The 15999-nt window shown below is 37.3% G+C and overlaps 2 pseudogenes; both read left to right on the plus strand.

The window, feature by feature from the left end:
• The first annotated feature begins 7455 nt into the window (after window positions 1–7455).
• Window positions 7456–7935, plus strand: LOC145715900 (lysine-specific demethylase 3A pseudogene; annotated as a pseudogene).
• Window positions 7936–8608: 673 nt separating this feature from the next.
• LOC102737825 (lysine-specific demethylase 3A pseudogene) lies at window positions 8609–9501 on the plus strand (annotated as a pseudogene).
• The last annotated feature ends 6498 nt before the right edge of the window (window positions 9502–15999 follow it).

Consider the following 15999-nt stretch of genomic DNA (forward strand, 5'->3'; position numbering starts at 1 on the left):
TCAAATGAATAAATAAAATCTTTAAAAAAAAAAATATGTTGCAACAGCTGATGTCAGAGAAATTACTGCCTGTGCTCTCTTCAGGATTTTTATGGTTCCATATCTCACCTATGACCCTTAATCCATTTTGAGTTTATTTTTTTGTGTTGAAAGAAATGGGTCCAGTTTCATTCTTTTGCATATAGCTGTCCAGTTTTCCTAGAGCACCATGTGTTGAAGAGACTTTTTCCCATTGTATATTCTTTCCTCTATTGTTGAATATTAATTGGCCATATAATTGTTTTCTATTTTCTGGGTTTTCTTTTTTTTTTTTTTTTTTTTAAAGATTTTATTTATTTATTTGAGACAGAGGGAATGAGAGAGAGAGAGCACATGAGATGGGGGAGGGTCAGAGGCAGAAGCAGGCTCCCTGCCGAGCAGGGAGCCCGATGCGGGACTCGATCCAGGGACTCCAGGATCATGACCTGAGCCGAAGGCAGTCGCTTAACCAACTGAGCCACCCAGGCGCCCTATTTTCTGGGTTTTCTATTATGTTCTATTAATCTATGTGTCTCTTTTTATGCCAGTACCATACTGTTTTGCTTACTATAGCTTTGCAATATAACTTGAAGTCCAGAATTGTAATAGCTCCAGTTTTGTTTTTCTTTTTCAAGATTGTTTTGGCTATTTGGTGTCTTTTGTGGTTCCATACAAATTTTAAGATTGTTTATTCTAGCTCTGTGAAAAATGCTATTGGTACTTAGGTAAGGATTGCATTAAACGTGTAGATTGCTTTGGGTAGTATGGACATTTTAACAGTATTTGTTCTTCCAATCCATGAGCATGGAATGTCTTTCCATTTCTTTATATCATCTTCAATTTCTTTCATCAGTGTTTTATAGTTTTCAGAGTACAGTTCTTTCACCTCTTTGGTTAAGTTTATTCCTAGGTATTTTATTGTTTTTGGTGCAATTGTAAATTGAATTGTTTTCTTAATTTCAGTTACCTCTGCTTCATTATTGGTGTATAGGAATACAATGGATTTCTGTACATTGATTTTGTATCCTGCAACTTTATTGAATTCATTAATCAGTAGTAGTAGTTTTTTGGTGGACTCTTGAGGGTTTTCTATATAGAGTATCATGTCATCTGCAAATAGTGAAAGTTTTACTTCTTCCTTAGCAATTTAGATGCCTTTTCTTTTTGTTGTCTAATTGCTGTGGCTAGGACTTCCAGTACTATGTTGAATAAAAGTGGTGAGAGTAAACAGTCTTGTCTTGATCCTGACTTTAGGGGAAAAGCTCTCAGTTTTTCTCCATTGATGTTAGTGATGGGGTTTTTGCATAAGGCCTTTAGTATGTTGAGGTATATTCCCTCTAAAACTATTTTGTTGAGAATTTTTATCATGAATAGATGTTGTACTTTGTCAAATGCTTTTTCTGCATCTGTTGAAATGATCATACAGTTTTTATCATTTATCTTACTGATGGGACTTACCACATTGTTTTTACAAATATCAAACCACCCTTGCATCCCAGGAATGAATCCCATTTGATTGTGGTGAATGATTTTTTTAATGTATTGTTGGATTCAGTTTGCTAGTATTTTATTGAGGTTTTTGTAGCTATGTTCATCAGAGATATTGGCCTGTAATTCTCTCTCTCTCAATCTCTCTTTCTCTCTCTCTTTTTTTTTTTTTTTTGGTAGTGTCTTTATCTGGTTTTGGTTATCAGGATAATATTGGCCTCATAGAATGAATTTGGAAGTTTTCCTTTCCTTTCTATTTTTTTTAGAATAGGTTTAGAAGAATAGGTATTAACTCTTCTTTAAACGTTTGATAGAATTCACCTGTGAAGCTATCTGGTTCTGGACTTTTGTTTATTGGGAGTTGATTACTGATTCAGTTTCTTTACTGGCTACCAGTCTGTTTGAATTTTCTATTCCCTCCTGTTTCAATTTTGGAAGGTTATATGTTTCTAGGAATTTATCCATTTCTTCTAGGTTGTCCAACTGTTGGCATATAATTTTTCATAATATTCTCTTAGAATTGTTTGTATTTCTGTGGTGTTGGTTATTATTTCTCCTCTTTGTGGTTTTTTTTGGGTTCTCTCTCTCTTTTTTGATGAGACTGGCTAAAGGTTTATCAATTTTGTTAATCCTTTCAAAGAACCAGCTCTGCTTTCATTAAACTCTTTTATTGTTTTTTAGTTCCTATATCATTTCTTTCTGTTCTAATCTTTATTATCTCCTTCCTTCAGTTGGTTTGGGGTTTTGTTCTTCTTTTTCTAGCTCCTTTGGGTGTAAGATTAGGTTGTTTGAGATTTTTCATACTTCTTGAGGTAGGCCTGTATTGCTACAAACTTCCCTCTTAGAAATGCTTTTGCTGTATCCCAAAGATTTTGGACCACTGTGTTTTCACTTTCATTTGTTTCCATGTAATTTTTTTTTTTTTTTGATTTCTCAGTTGACCATTCATTGTGTAGTAGCATGTTATTTATCCTTCATGTATTTGTGCTCTTTCCAGATTTTTTTTCTTGTGGTCAATTTCTAATTTCATAGCACTGCGGTTGGAAAAGAAGCATGGTATGACTTCAATCTTCTTAAATTTATTGAGACTTGTTTTGTGGGCTAATATGTGATCTATTCTGAAGAAAATTCCATGTGTACTTGAAAAGAATGTGTATTCTGTTGTTTTGGATGGAATGTTCTGAATATACCTTTTAAGTCCATCTGGTCCAGTGTGTCATTCAAAGCCACTATTTTCTTGTTGAAATGTTTGGATTATCCATCGATGTAAGTGGGGTGTTAAAGTTCTCTACTATTACTGTTTTTCTATTAATTAGTTCCTTTGTGTTTGTTATTAAATATTTTATGTATCTGGGTGATCCCATGTTAGGTGCATAAATATTTACAATTGTTATATCCTCTTGTTGTATTGTCCCCTTTATTATATAGGTCCTTCTGTGTCTTCTATTACAGTCTTTGTTTTAAAGTCCTTGTCCAATATAAGTATTGCTACCCTGGCTTTCTTTTGACATCCATTTGCATGATTATGTTTCTTCATCCCCTTACTTTCAAGCTTCAGTGACTTTAGGTCTTAAATGAGTCTCTTGTAGGCAGCATATAGACAGATCTTCATTTTTTATCCACTCTGTCACCCTATATCTTTTGATTGGAGCATTTAGTTCATTTTCATTCAAAGTAATTATTGATATATATGTATTTATTGCCATTTTATTACCTGTTTTGTAGTTGTTTTGTACTTTTTCTCTGATCCTTTCTTGCTCTCTTTCATGGTTTGTAGCATTCGTAAATGGTATACTTGGATTTCTTTCTCTTTATTCTTTGCATATCTATTACTGGTTTTTGATTTGTGGTTGCCATTAGGTTTGTATATAACATCTTCTGCATATAGCAGTGTATATTAAGTGTATTGTTGCTTAAATTTGAATCCAGTCTTTACTCCCCTTCCCCCCCACACACACTTTTTAGGTATATGGCATTGTCATATTTTACATCTTTTTATTTTATGACTCCCTTGACTAATTTTTATAGGTATACTTACTTTTACTACTTTCGTGTTCTTTTACTTTTCATATTCCCACTAGTGGTCTTTCCACTCAGAGTTCTCTTTAATATTTCTTATAGGGCTTGTTTAGTGGTCATGAACTGCTTTAACTTTTGTTTGTCTGAGAAGCTCTTTATCTCTCCTTCTATTCTGAATCAGAGCTTTGCTGAATAGAGTATTCTTGGCTGCAGATTTTCCCTTCTACCACTTTGAATATATACTGACACTCTTGGCCAGCAAAGTTTCTGTTGAAAAATCCACTGATATCTTTATGGGGTTTCCCCATAAGTAGGTAACTGACTTCTTTTCTCTTGCTACTTTTAACTTTTTTTTTGTTTATCATGACTTTTTTTGCCATTTTAATTCCTATGTGTCTTGGTGTGGACCTCTTTGGGTTGGTTTAGGAGGGGGTAGTCTCTGTGCCTCCTGGATCTGGATTTCTGTTTCCTTCCCCAGATTAGAGAAGTTTTCAGCTATTTCTGCAAATAAATTTTCTGCTCCTCTTTCTCTGTCTTCTTCTGGGATCCCTATAATGCGAATGTTATTGTGCTTGATGGAGTCACTGAGTTCCCTAAGACTATTCTTAATTCGCATGATTTTTTTCCTCTCACTTTTTTCAGCTTGGTTACTTTCCATTACTCTGTCTCTCAGGTTATTAATTCGTTCCCCTGCTTCATCTACCCTGCTATTTATACCATATTTTTAATTTTATTTATTGTGTTCTTCATCTCTGATTTTTTTTTTTAATCTCCTTGTTAGGGTTTCACTGATGTCCTCCACTTTTTTCTCAGGTCCAGTAAGTATCTTTATGATCATTACTTTAAATTCTCTATCAAGCATATTATATCTGTTTTGCTTATGTCTCTTGCTGTGGTTTGGTCCTGTTCTTTTATTTGGGACATATTTCTCTGTCTCCTCATTTTGTCTAACTCTCTGTGTCTGTTTCTGTGTGTTAGGAAAGTCAGCTACCTCTCCAGATCTTGAAGATAATGACCTTATGAAGAAGAGGTCCTGTAGTGCCCTGGGGTTTAGTGTCCCCTGTTCCCCAGGGCCTGGGGCTTCAGGGAGTGTCTCCTATGTGTGTTGCATGTGCTCTGCTATTGAGTCCTGGCCTCTTTTTCCTTCAGTCCAGTTGTCTGCAGAGGCTCTCTTTGCTTGTCGTGGGCAGCGTTTGGTCCCCAGCAGGGGTGTGGCATGTTTTAACAAGGTGTGTGCTGTTTTGCTTGTGAAATAAGACCTGCCATCATTGGAACTGAGGTCTCATAAAATGCACAAGTCTTGAAAGGAGGTGTTGGTGGGGTTTATGCTGGTCTTCTGGGGGAGGGGGCATATGGCACTGGAACTGAGGCAAGCGTGACTGGGAAAGGTGGATCCTCCCAAACATAGGGGCTAAGCTTAGTGTAAGCAAGTTAGGTAACAAGTGTTGCTGCAGTGGCCCTTGGTTTATGCTGGGGGGCAGAGGATGGAAATGGCCCCTGCCAGCTCCTTTGTGGAGGGGACTCTCTGTGATCCTTGCCTCTCCAGGTCACACTCTGAGATGAGTAAATCACTCTCCATCCAGTCTGCCCCAAGCATTTTTCGAATTGCTGGTTCTAAACTGTATCTGCAAGGGCTGTTTGTTATGCTCTCTCCTTAATGGAGGGGACTCTGCTTCCTAATGCCCTCCAGGTTTTCCCAGAGCCACCCACTGATTTTTATAATTCCAGGCTTTAAGTCCTGCTGGTTGTAAGAATTAACAAAATTCAGCCCCTCTCACTTTCAAAGACAAATGTTTTGGGGATTCACCTTCCTTGTGCAGGCTCCCTATACTGAGTATTCTTTTAATGAGAAAATACATATAAAAAGGTATACTGATGCATTAATATATTGAAGTAAACCTGTTTTTTATTAGTCCTGGGCTGTGTGTGGTGTTGTGGTGAGAACATGAGCTCTAGAGCCAGATTGCCTATGTTCTAATTCTGCTCCCTCACTTCCTAGTGTGTAACAAAAGTAATCTCTACATATCTCACCTTCCTAATATTTTAAATGGCAAGTAATAGTGCTTATTTCATAAAGTTGATGATGGCTCATTGATATCTGACATGAAAAGCCCTTAGAAGACTACCTGGCACTTAGCTATTCATTTGAAAAATAACACACATATTTATATTGGACTCATTTTTTAGTTAACATGTACTGAATGTCCACTGGACTGTAAAGCTTGGAGACTAAGAATAAAGTCCTAGAGGGCAGGGGCTGTGTCTATACCACTGATCTGCATCTTCAACACTAAGCATGGTGCCTGGCAAGTAGTGAATGCCTAAGTGAGTGAATTCAGACAGATTTGGGTTCCAATCATAGCTTTGCCATTTATAAAGCAGCTGCCTAAGTTACCTGACCTCTCAGCTATAAAATGAGGGTAACTTCATAGGTTTGTTGTGAGGATAAAGTATGCATGTAAAGTACTTTAGTACCTGCAACATACTGCATCAGAAATGTTTGCTATTAGCAGGAATTCAAATGCTGACAAACTACGGAATTGAGAGTTTGAGATGTTAAACTGTCTATGTCAGTCTATTCAACTGTCTGTCAAATCTATAGCTGGAAACCCCTGCCCAGGAAAGCAGCCTGTATCACATCCATTTCCTCACTTCCTCCTCTTCCTCCTGCTAACCTAATCCTCCAAAATAAGTTTCTACATCTTTTGATTGCTCTAGTGTGGAAGGCACTGTTGGATGGCTACCCAACAGTTATTCCTTTCTTTCTTGCTCTCAGGGCTCCAGTTTGTTTGGAACAAGGGGATAGATTAGATTTTTGTTCCCAGTCCTTCATTCCCTCTCTAATGGAATTATACGTCTACACTTTTTGGTATCTGACGTTGTAGCATTTTCCACTGGAGTAGGCAGAGTATATATCCTTGCTCAGTTTGTGTTGGAATTGGCCAGGTAATTTGTTTGGCAAATGGAGTGTTACTGTACATGACATGAGCAGAGACTCTAAATGTGTTTGTGTGATTTTATCTGGCTTCTTGTGCACTTGCCATTTGCCATGAGACTATGCCAGGGTTGTCAATAGTGCCAGAATGAGAATATGCATCGGGCAAACATGAAAACACACACAGTCCTGTATCCAAGCCCAGTTGATCCCAGCCAAACATAGGAGAATCACAGATGGCCTACATGCCTGTAAGTGAGGAACAAATGCTTGTTCTTATAAACCACTAAGACTTGGGGGGTTGCTTATTATGAAACATTATCATAGCAAAAGCTGGCTAATATAGGCACTAGTCTGCCCACCTCCAGAAGATGAATCATAATTAATATAAGCTAATCCTGTAGTTCTTTTCCATACAAGAGAACTTTCCAGATTCATTTGGAATTAAAGGTGGCCAAATGACCCAGTATTGGCCAGTGAAATATATGATGGTATCTTCTGGGGACTTCTGAGAAATCTTTTGCTTTTATGGTAAAAGGCATTGTAGGGGCTGAAAGCAGTCTTTCCCTCTTCTCTCTTGCTTGAAATTTCAGTGGGCATTTTGAGACCATGATTTGAAAACACAAAGATGAATAACTAACAGCTATGGATGATGGAGCAAACAAATAGAAAGTCTAGGCTCCTGATGACATGGCTTAGTGGTTGACCAATACCAACAACCACCTATCTTTACACTTCTTATTTAGTCAGATGTTTTGCTTGCTTTCTAAGCTATTCCTAACCTACTATAGCTGAAATATGTCAGTTTCATCATCTTAGTTACTATTTCTCTGAGGTGAGTGATGAAAAAGAAAAGGGAGCTGTGTAATCACAAGTCTCCTCACATAAACCTTAGGAAATCTTGTTGGGTTATTAGAGCCTGATGTCTGTGTGTAGTCTTGGTTTGTTTGTTTTTCCTGTGTTGCCTCATTGTCAAATGTTTGTAATAATGATGAACAATTAGCTTATGGTTACTTTTAACCAAAAACATGGTGGGGACTGATTTGGATACAGAAAAGTACATCCTGGCCAACACTGAAAACCACTATGCCAAATGGTGATTTCTGGAAAGGGAGATGTGTCAACTGTAGAGTCACAGTAAGAGCATCTCTTAGAGGGTTGCCAGGGAGTGAGCTGCCAAAGGTATTCAAGAAATGTGTGATGTGTGCAATACCACCAACTTCAACTTGCACTGCATGTATCCTCAGTGTAAATTTGGAGTATGTGTGGATTGCTACCAAATGAAGAGCAAAAATTGCCAACAGGGTGCTACCTACTTTTCCTTGGCTAGGATGAGTGAAGAGTCAAGTACGTGAACCAAGGAACTTGATGAATACACAGATAATTCTTGGAAAAGTTATCTATAATGTTGGAGACTTCATTTTGTAAGAGCAAAAAGTGGGATAAAGGCAAATTGTCCTTGTTAAAACAGGTAATTCAAGCTCTTTCCAAAGCCAGCCTCAGAGACATAAAGCAGACTCCTTTACTTTGAGAAAAACCTGTTCTTGATGCTGCACTCCTGTAAAATCCCTCAGTGGGAGCCAGCAGCTATGGGTAAGAGTGCAGCCTCCAAGCCAACCAACAGCATAAAGTTGACCTGTCCAACCAGCACTCTTCCTTTAAATTGGCCAGCAGACTTTACCAGAGAGAATGTCAATAAGGAAAACAAAGACAAAATGGACACAAGAATACACAAAAAATCCTTGATATCCTTGCTTCTTTGGTAGAAAATAAGACTTGCTCTGATTTATGTAAGAACCTCAAGGAATGATGAGAAGAACAAAATTCTGATACTCCTCACTATTGGCTGTGTGGTAATTACTTACTGTGCTTGCAAGATCCCAACGATAAGAGGAACTGGAATGTATTCAGGGAGTACTGGACACAGGGTAGCCAGTAATGGTGTCTGAATGCATTATAAATTGAACACTGAATTTTTAAAGCCTGACACTTTCATCAAAGAATTTGGTGACCAGTAAGTTGATTTAGTTAATTGTGGGATTGTCTTAGTCTATTTGGGCTGCTATAACAAAATACCATACATTGGATAGCTTAAAAAGCAAGCATTTATTTTGCATAGTTCAGGAGACTGAGAAGTCCAAGATCAAGATGCTGAAAGATTTGGTATCTGGTGAGGGCCACTTCTTGGTTCATAGACAACTGTATTCTTGCTATGTCCTTATAGGACAGAGGCAAGGGAACTTTCTGGGGTCTCTTTTATAAGGGCATTAATGAATTAATAAGGGCAGAGCCTAATTAACTCCCAAAGACCCCACCTCAAAATACCATCACATAGGGGGGTTAGATTAAAAAAATGAATTTTGGGGGGACACATTCAGTCTATATCAAGGACCAATGAAATCATCACTGAAGTCACAACAGGAGACTTTTGAGATGGATTTGAAGGAGTTCCACATTTCTTGAAAAATGAAAAGGAATTAGCAATGATGAAACTTAAGGACTGCCTACCAGGAAGAAATTTTAGAGATATGCTTTCTGGGTTTGACGATCTGATGGCCAACATTCCATTGCTTGAATATACAAGATGAGTCGGTGAACTGTATTTTGTTTCTAGGTTACCAAAATACTTTGGCCAGATTGAGGTCCCAAGATGTGTAATGCTTGTAGACAAATTACTTTGGAAGACCAAAAATATGGAGTGACATCTGCTGACACGTATCTGGTGCAGCTGATGTCATGGCCTATGTGGGAATTTCAAAAGGACAGTGTGACTGAGCAGTCCTTAAAACTGTCTAAGATGGAAATTTTCATGAACTCACAATAAAGCAATTTATTGAAAGAAAAGAGAAGCCTAGAGCATTCTGGTACATATATACCAGATATGTATATTTGAGAAGACACAGAGAAGATATGAGTGTTTCTTTAAAAGTTATCAAAAAGCAAGCTCAGGAAAACCCAGCAACAATAACCTCACTAATCAGATCTGGTGTTTAGACCCATCACTATGAAAGCATCTTCATCAAAAGTATAAAGTTGGGGCACCTGGGTGGCTCAGATGGTTGAGCGTCAGCCTTCGGCTCAGGTCATGATCCCAGGGTCCTGGGATCGAGCCCCACACCCGGCTCCTGGCTCAGCGGGGAGCCTGCTTCTCCCTCTCCCTCTGCCTCTCTCCCTGCTCATGCTCTCTCTCTCTCTGTATCTCTGTGTCTCAGATGAATAAATAAAATCTTTTTTTTTTTAAAGATTTTTATTTATTTGACAGAGAGAGAGCAGGAACACAAGCAGGGGGAGTGGGAGAGGGAGAAGCAGGCTTCCCGCCAAGCAGGGAGCCCGATGCAGGGCTCGATCCCAGGACCCTGGGATCATGACCTGAGCCGAAGGCAGACGCTTAACGACTGAGCCACCCAGGCACCCCATAAATAAAATCTTTAAAAAAAAAAAGTATAAAGTTGAAGGCTGGGCAATTGAAAGTTGCCAGAGGGGCACCTGGGTGGCTCAGTCGGTTAAGCATCTGCCTTTGGCTCAGGTCATGACCCTGGCATCAGGGTCTCTGCTCAGTGGGGAGCCTGCTTCTCCCTTTCCCTCTGCTGCTCCCCCTGCTTGAGCTCTCTCTCTCAAATAAATAAAATCTTTAAAAAAAATTTACTAGAGATATGGTAAATATCCCCGTAGGAATACCATATTAGGTTCATAACTTATTTAACTGATCAAGTGGCTGATGATTTTCTTTCTAGCATGTTATACAATGTTTCTGGTTTACTCAGGAATTCTGTCGTCTGTCACAGACTTATACCAGTCATGAAGATAAATTACAGGTGAAGAATGTTATCTACCATGCAGCAATACTAAAAGCCAGCAAATCCAGTTTCAGCAAACCCTAAAGGTCCCAGAGATGCTGTTACCCCTGCACAATGGAAGTAATTTATTGGTAGCTGTCAAAACTCTTCAGGCAGGGGTGCCTGGGTAGCTCAGTCAGTTAAGCATCTGCTCAGTTCATGATCCCAGGGTCCTGGGATTGAGTCCCATATTGGGCTCCCTGCTCAGCAGGGAGTCTGTTTCTCCCTCTGCCCTTCCCTCCTGCTCATGCTTTCTCTCTCTCTCTCAGGTTGTTTGTTTCTAGGTTACCAAAACAAAAAACTCTTCAGGCAGGATTCCTGTGGATTTTAAGAATCAAGTTACTTCATTTTTAAAAAGTCATACCTGACTTTTGAGGGTACTCTAATAATGTGTATTTCTAGTGTTGACAGACACTAAATGTGTATGTGTAGTAAATATTTACAGAACATGCATCCTTAAACTGTGACTTCTCACCCAGGGCAGAGATTTGCAACCTGCAAAACCAAAACCTCTTACCAGCTTTGGAGCAATTCCTACAGTTATTTCAAAGCTACTTATTTGGATTGTTTAGACAAAATGCATCTATAACTATTAGGAATCACTTTGCAGTTTATTTGGGTTGAATTTTGTTTCATGTTTGTCTAAATACCCCTTCCTCTGTCCTTTAAGATTCAGAAGAGCAATGGAGGAAATCAACAGCTAATGATGGAGTTTTTATTATATTGCATAGTATTGACATTATATAGTAGAAATCAACTACTGTAAAATTCTGGGGGTTAATAATCTTTTTTTAAATAAAGTTTTTTACTTAAATGAAGCTTTGCTGGTATTAAGTGTTAAGCATTTTGCACTATTTATATAATTTTTTAAACAGCTTGCAAAATACCTTTGCTAAAATAAAAGTAATATAACATTAAACCATGTAAGGCAAAAAATAATAGATTTAAAAGAGAAATAGATGAATTCATTATTATGATTTGAGACTTCAACACCCCTCTGTCAGAATTGACAGAGCCAGCAGGCAAAAATTAGTAAGGACATAGTTGAATTCAACAACATCATCAATCAACTGGATACAATCAACATCTACAGGCCACTTTATCCAACAACAGCAAACTACATATTCTTTTTAAGCTCACACGGAACATTCAGCAAGGTAGACTACATTCTGGACATAAAACACCTTAACATATTAAAAGAATAGAAATCAAACAATATCTTCTCTTAGACCACAAATGAGCTAACTAGAAACCAATAACAGAAAGATAATAGGAAAATCCTCAAACATGTGGAAATTAAACAACACACTTTTATTTTTTTATTTTTTAAATATTTTATTTTTGCGAGAAAGAGTGAGTGCACAAGAACAAGCATGAGCTGGGGGGGGGGGGGCAGGGGAGAGGGAGAAAAATATTCCCCACTGAGCAGGGAGCCTGATGCTGGACTCCATCACAGGACCCTGGGATCATGACCTGAACCAAAGGCAGACGCTTAGCTGACTGAGCCACCCAGGTACCCTAAACAACACACTTTTAAATAACACATTGGTCAAAGAAGATATCTCTAGAGAAATTAAAAAAATACCTTCAGGGTGCCTGGGTGGCTCAGTTGGCTAACTGCCTTCAACTCAGGTCATGATCCCAGGGTCCTGAGATCAAGCTCTCCATCAGTCTCCCTGCTCAGTGAGGAGCCTGCTTCTCCCTTTCCTGCTCCCCCTGCTTGTGTGTGTGCTCTCTCTCTCTGTCAAATAAATAAAATCTTAAAAAAAAAAAAAAAACCTTCAACTACATGAAAATGAAAACACAACTTATCAAAATATATGGGATGCAATGAAAACACTTAGAGGGGAATTTATAGCATTGAATACATATATTAGAAAAGAAGAAATTTCTACAATCAATAATCTAAATTTCCACCTTAGGAAACTAGAAAAATAAGAACAAATTAAATCCAAAGTAAGCAGAAGAAAAGAAATAGTAAGAATTAGAACAGGAATCAATGAAATGGAAAGCAGCCAGAAAATTAATGAAACCAAAAGCTGTTTCTTTGAAACAATGAATGAAATAAACCTCTAGTCAGGCTAATAAAAACAGGACACAAATTACTGATATCAAAAATGAAAAGAGGACATCATTATAGATTCCATGGACATCAAAAGGATAATCAAGGAATAGTATGGACAACTCGATGGCCCACAGATGTGATAACTTAGATTAAATGGATCAATTCCTTGAAAGACACCATCTGCTAAAATTCACACAAAAATAAATAGGTGAAACAAATAGACCTATGTCTATTAAAGAAATTGAATCAATAATTAATAGACTTCCAAAACAGAAAATATCAGGTACATTGGTGAATTCTACCAAATATTTAAGGAAGAAATTTTTACCAATTCTCTGCAGTGTTTTTCAGAGGAGAGGAGCAGAGGCATACTTCCTAACTCGTTCTACGAGGACAGGATTACCCTAATACCAAAATACATTGCAAGAAGATAAAACTACAGATGAATATCTCTTATGAACATAGATGTAAAAATCTTCAACAAAATATTAGCAAATCAAATCCAATGACGTATAAAAAGAATTATATACCACCGCCAAGTGGGATTTATCTCAGGTATGCAAGGCTGGTTCAACATTTGAAAATCAATTAATGTAATCCATCACATCAATAGGCTAAAAGAGAACAATGTAATGATTGTATTAATAGATGCAGAAAAAGCATTTGACAAAATCAAACACTAATTTATGATAAAAACTCAGTAAACTAAATATAGGGAAATCTTTCCCAACTTGATAAAGAATAAAAAACAAAATAAACAAAAACAAAAGCAAACAAAAAAACAACCAAAAAAACCCCAAAAACCACTTACAGCTAACATCATACTTAATGGTGAGAAACTTGAAACTTTCCCACTAAAATCAGGTACAAGGCAAGGATGTCTCTTTAACCATTCCTTTTCAACACTGTACTGGAAGTTCTAGCAAATACAACAAGACAAGAAAAGGAAATAGAAGATGTACAGATGGGGAAGGAAGACACAAAACTGTCTTTGTTCACAGATGACATGATCGTCTATGTAGAAGATCTGAAAGAATCAACAAAAAAACTCCTGAAACTAATAAGCAATTTTATCCAGTCTGCGGGATCCAAGGTTAATATACAAAAATCAACCATTTTCCTATACACCAGCAATGAACAAGTAGAATTTGAAATTAAATTTCAAATTTACCTAATACCATTTAGTATTCAAAAAAATGAAATCGGTATAAATGTGACAAAATATGCACAAGACTTATATGAAGAAAACTACAAAATTATGAAAAAATCAAAGAACTAAATAGTCTGTTTATGGATAGAAAGACTCAGTATTGTTATGGTGTCCATTCTTCTCAATTTGATCTGTAGATTCAATGCAATCCCAATTAAAATCCCAGCTAGTTATTTTGTGATTATCAACACACTTATTCTAAAATGTATATGAGGAGGCAAAGGCCCAAAATAGCCCACACAATATTGAAGGAGACCAAAGTTGAAGGACTGACACTACCCAACTTCTAGACTTACTATAAAGCTACATTAGTTAAGACTGTGTGGTATTGGTTAAAGAACAGACAAATAGAACAGTGGAACAGAATAGAGAGCCAAGAAATAGATAAATAATGTCAACTGATCCTTGACAAAAGAGATAGTCTTTTCAATAAATTGTGCTGGAACTTAGGGAATTTCCATAAGCAAAAAAAAAAAAAAAAAAATCTAGACACAGACCTTATGCCCCTCACAAAATTAACTCAAAATGGATCACAGGCTTAAGTGTGAAATGCAAAATTAAAAACTCCTAGAAGATAACATAGGAGAAAACCTAGATGACCTTGGGTATAGCAATGACTATTTAGATACAACACTGAAGGCACAATCTATGAAAAAAGAATTGATAAATTGGATTTATTAAAATTAAAAACTTATGCTCTTCGAAAGACCATGGCAAGAGAATGAGAAAGCAACTCTTAGGAGAAAAATATTTGCAAAAGACATATATGATAAAGGATTGTTATCCAAAATATAAAAGAACTCTTAAAAACCAACCATAAGAGAACAACCTGATAAAAAAAGCCAAAGACTTAAACAGACACCTCATCAAAGAAGATATTCTGATTACAGATAAGCATGTGAAAATATGTTTCACATCATAAGTCATCAGGGAAATTCAAATTAAAACTTTGAGAGCCCTCTGTACTCCTATTAGAGTGGTCGAAATCTGGAATACTGATAGCACCAAATGTTGGTGAGGATGTGGAATGAAGGGAACTCTCATTCATGAGTAGTGGGAATGCAAGATTGTACAGCCACTTTGGAAGTCAGTTTGGTGGTTTCATACAAAGCTAAACACACTCTTACCATGTGATCCAGCAGTTGTACTCCTTGGTATTTACCCAAAGGAGTTGAAAACTTATGTCTACCCAAAAACCTGCACACAAATGTTTATAACAACTTTATTCATAATTACCAAACTTGGAGGCAACCAAGATATCTTCAGTTGGTGAATAGATAAATTATGGTACCCCCAGACAATGGCATAGTATTCAGCACTAGAAAGAAATGAGCTATCAAGCCATGAAAAGGCATGGAGAAATCTTAGATACATATTACTAAGTGAAAGGAAACAATCTGAAAAGACTACATACTGTATGATTCTAACTGTAAGATATTCTGGAAAAGGCAAAACTATGGAGGCAGTAAAAAAGATCAGTGGTTGTTGGGTGCTGTTGGGTGAGGGGGAGGATAAAAAATGTCATCTTAGATAGTCACATACTCAATTAGCCCACTTGCTGCTGTCATTTCTCAGTATTCAATTTATGTCATATGGCAACAAGTGGGGCCTCAATGCATCTTTACACAATTTTTTCAACTGGTCTGATTTAAGAATTTGTAAATCTTCGTGTTATAAGATGTTGAGTGAAAGATACAGCAACTATTACAATAATTAACATTACATTGGCAGTATAGGGTGCTTACATAATATTACACAACTTATTTAGTGAAAAGGATTCTGGTTTTGTTATCAAAGATCTGAATTCGAATTTGAGTTGTATCATTTATTTATTATATGACTTTGAATAAGTCATTTAACTTCTTCTAGGCTCTAATAACCATTCTTCTGACTACTATATAGTTACAGAGACCAATGAGTATTCAATGGGCATTGTATTAGGTAAACTGCAGAGGGGTCTGGATAGATAAATTTCTATTAATAGTGCATATCCTCAGAACAGATTGTGCAGTGACAGAGTGAGGCAGCAATTTGTGTGTGATTGTTCTCGGTCAGGACATCTGGTTAGAGTCTTCTCTTACTATTTCACATGTAATATATGTCTATATGTGATGAGGATGGGCCTGCTCTGAAACTGTAAGCTGTAATTTCAGATCCCATTGGCTTCTAACAAACTGACCAAATGCAGCACTGTTGCAACTTAAGCACAGGGACTGCATCTTACCTTTTCTTTTTCTTTCTTTTCTTTTTTTTTTTTTAAGATTTTATTTATTTATTTGACAGAGAGAGACACACAGAGAGAGGGAACACAAGCAGGGGGAGTGGGAGAGGGAGAAGCAGGCTTCCTGTGGAGCAGGGACCCCGACGCGGGGCTCGATCCCAGGGTCCTGGGATCATGACCTGAGCTGAAGGCAGACGTTTAACGACT

Source organism: Leptonychotes weddellii, chromosome 3 (assembly GCF_054177405.1).
Source record: "Leptonychotes weddellii isolate Sample4059 chromosome 3, ASM5417740v2, whole genome shotgun sequence".
In the NCBI taxonomy this organism is placed as follows: domain Eukaryota; kingdom Metazoa; phylum Chordata; class Mammalia; order Carnivora; family Phocidae; genus Leptonychotes; species Leptonychotes weddellii.